Source organism: Puntigrus tetrazona, chromosome 4 (assembly GCF_018831695.1).
Source record: "Puntigrus tetrazona isolate hp1 chromosome 4, ASM1883169v1, whole genome shotgun sequence".
NCBI lineage: Eukaryota > Metazoa > Chordata > Actinopteri > Cypriniformes > Cyprinidae > Puntigrus > Puntigrus tetrazona.
This window is the reverse complement of record NC_056702.1, coordinates 25,906,666-25,909,165: the sequence shown is the minus strand read 5'-3', so window position 1 is coordinate 25,909,165 and position 2,500 is coordinate 25,906,666. Positions and strand designations below refer to the sequence as shown.

General features: G+C 48.9%; 5 non-coding genes across 5 annotated transcripts in view; all 5 read right to left on the bottom strand.

Annotated features, from left to right (window-relative positions):
- Positions 1–587: 587 nt before the first annotated feature.
- Positions 588–669, bottom strand: trnas-uga. Its single transcript has one exon. It is a non-coding gene; the product is annotated as a tRNA-Ser (tRNA).
- Positions 670–933: 264 nt separating this feature from the next.
- trnas-aga lies at positions 934–1,016 on the bottom strand. Its single transcript has one exon. It is a non-coding gene; the product is annotated as a tRNA-Ser (tRNA).
- Positions 1,017–1,745: 729 nt separating this feature from the next.
- On the bottom strand, positions 1,746–1,818 carry trnak-uuu. Its single transcript has one exon. It is a non-coding gene; the product is annotated as a tRNA-Lys (tRNA).
- Positions 1,819–1,927: 109 nt separating this feature from the next.
- trnas-uga lies at positions 1,928–2,009 on the bottom strand. Its single transcript has one exon. It is a non-coding gene; the product is annotated as a tRNA-Ser (tRNA).
- Positions 2,010–2,471: 462 nt separating this feature from the next.
- trnak-uuu overlaps positions 2,472–2,500 on the bottom strand; it is a 73-nt gene continuing 44 nt past the window's right edge. Inside the window, exon 1 of the tRNA in view lies at positions 2,472–2,500. This exon is cut by the window's right edge and continues 44 nt beyond it. This is a non-coding gene — a tRNA (tRNA-Lys).

Here is a 2,500-nt window from a genome sequence, read left to right as displayed (position 1 = left end):
CAAAGCAGGCTGAAAAGTGGATGGGGCATGGCGGCAACCAATCTAAGCACCCCCTGAAAGCGTTTTTTGACTGACTGCTGCCAAAAGATTCTTCATACAGGGTCTAAAACAGAGTCCAGAGGGCTAACCACTACACCATGTAACCCTAGCTAGGGCAAGCTGGCTCAGAGACAACCAATTTGAAGTAACCCATTTGCTGAATTAACTGGTTCTTATTCATTGGCATTTAAGAGAGATGTGGGGCTATCCTCACTTTAAAGAGCTATTTTGTAAGTTTTGAGTCTTTTCAAAAATGTGCGTTCTTTTCACGTTTCTTTAAGAACAATCTTGAGTAATAAGATGAGAGCATTGTTTAGAAGATGCTGGCCCTGCAGCAGGAGGCCGCCATTGATAAGACTGCCTTTCGCCCAAACAGGCACTTGAACCCTGGACCCTCAGATTAAAAGTCTGATGCTCTACCGACTGAGCTACCTGGGCTCAGACCACCAACTTGATACTCGTATCAACAAAGCGCCGTTGTGCAGCCTGCAAAACAGGAATTGTGGAAGAGAGAGCAAAGACCGTGGAAGATGCAATTGGTCGCAACTCGTAGTCGGCAGGGTTCGAACCTGCGCGGGGAGACCCCAATGGATTTCAAGTCCATCGCCTTAACCTCTCGGCCACGACTACACCGACCTGCTGCCCTCCAGGTCCGTTGACTGCAGGAAGAAAGCAGAATAGACCGCCAGCGAGCTTCAGACACAATGTCCAGCTGAAGGGTGAGGTGGCAAATAGGAGTCTGAGGGCAAAAGACGGCGAGACCCGGATTGGAAGCGGGGTTGCTGCGGCCACAACGCAGGGTACTGACCACTGAAGATGACGGCGTGCTACAGTCCAAGGGATTCAAAAAAGTCCCGCGACTTGTTTATGCAATGCAGCGGGCGGAACGCAAAGCGTGAGTCGGCAGGATTCGAACCTGCGCGGGGAGACCCCAATGGATTTCTAGTCCATCGCCTTAACCTCTCGGCCACGACTACTGCAACACAGAGTAGAGGGGTCCCACTGGGGTTTCCATAGCACCGCACGTTTCCAGCCGTGTATAATGCAATCCAAGTGATGTTCCAAGTGCTTGAATCTACAAAGATAAGTCCGAATAAAACACCACAGTCCAGAAATGGTGATCGCCAGCAGATTTGTAAAGTGAAAGGCTGTTTGCTTGCCATGCTGCCTCTTTTATACCGTTTTTTCCTGTTTCCTGTCATGTGATCAGTCACATGTACACACGTCCAAATGCGTAGGGGAAGAAAATGGCCAAGACCACATGGAAACCTGGTAAAATTCAAAAATACATCAAATCACACTGAGCAGGTTAAAACATGTAACCCTATGTACTACATGTAGCTGCTGTTCTTACTATGCCAAAATGTGACGACCAATTTGAACTAACCCAGTTACTTAATTAACTGGTTCTTATTATTTGGGATTTAAGACAGGTGTGGGGCTATCCTCACTTGAAAGAGTTTTTTGGAAAGCTGTGAGTCTTTTGAAAAATGTGCAGTCTTCTTAAAAAATTTTTTAAGAACAATCTTGAGGAATAAGATGAAAGCAATGTTTAGAAGATGCTTGCCCTGCAGCAGGAGGAACAGCGGTACCAACTAGGAGAACTGAGACTCACTCAGTTGACTTCATGAGCACTCTTTCCCAACGAGCTGACTCGGGTGTGCCGAGCTAGGGATATGGAGGCCGCCATCAGTAGGATTGCCTCGCGCCCGAACAGGGACTTGAACCCTGGACCCTCAGATTAAAAGTCTGATGCTCTACCGACTGAGCTACCCGGGCTCAGACCACCAACTTGATACTCGTATCAACAAAGCGCCGTTGTTCAACCTGCAAAACAGGAATTGTGGAAAGAGAGGAAAGACCGTGGAAGATGCAATTGGTCGCAACTCGTAGTCGGCAGGGTTCGAACCTGCGCGGGGAGACACCAATGGATTTCAAGTCCATCGCCTTAACCTCTCGGCCACGACTACACCGACCTGCTGCCCTCCAGGTCCGTTGACTGCAGGAAGAAAGCAGAATAGACCGCCAACGAGCTTCAGGCACAATGTCCAGCTGAAGGGTGAGGTGGCAAATAGGAGTCTGAGGGCAAAAGACGGCGAGACCCGGATTGGAAGCGGGGTTGCTGCGGCCACAACGCAGGGTACTGACCACTGAAGATGACGGCGTGCTACAGTCCAAGGGATTCAAAAAAGTCCCGCGACTTGTTTCTTTTGAAAAATGTGCATTCTTCTTAAAAATTTTTTTAAGAACAATCTTGAGAATAAGATGAAAGCAATGTTTAGAAGATGCTTGCCCTGCAGCAGGAGGAACAGCGGTACCAACTAGGAGAACTGAGACTCACTCAGTTGACTTCATGAGCACTCTTTCCCAACGAGCTGACTCGGGTGTGCCGAGCTAGGGATATGGAGGCCGCCATCAATAGGATTGCCTCGCGCCCAAACAGGGACTTGAACCCTGGACC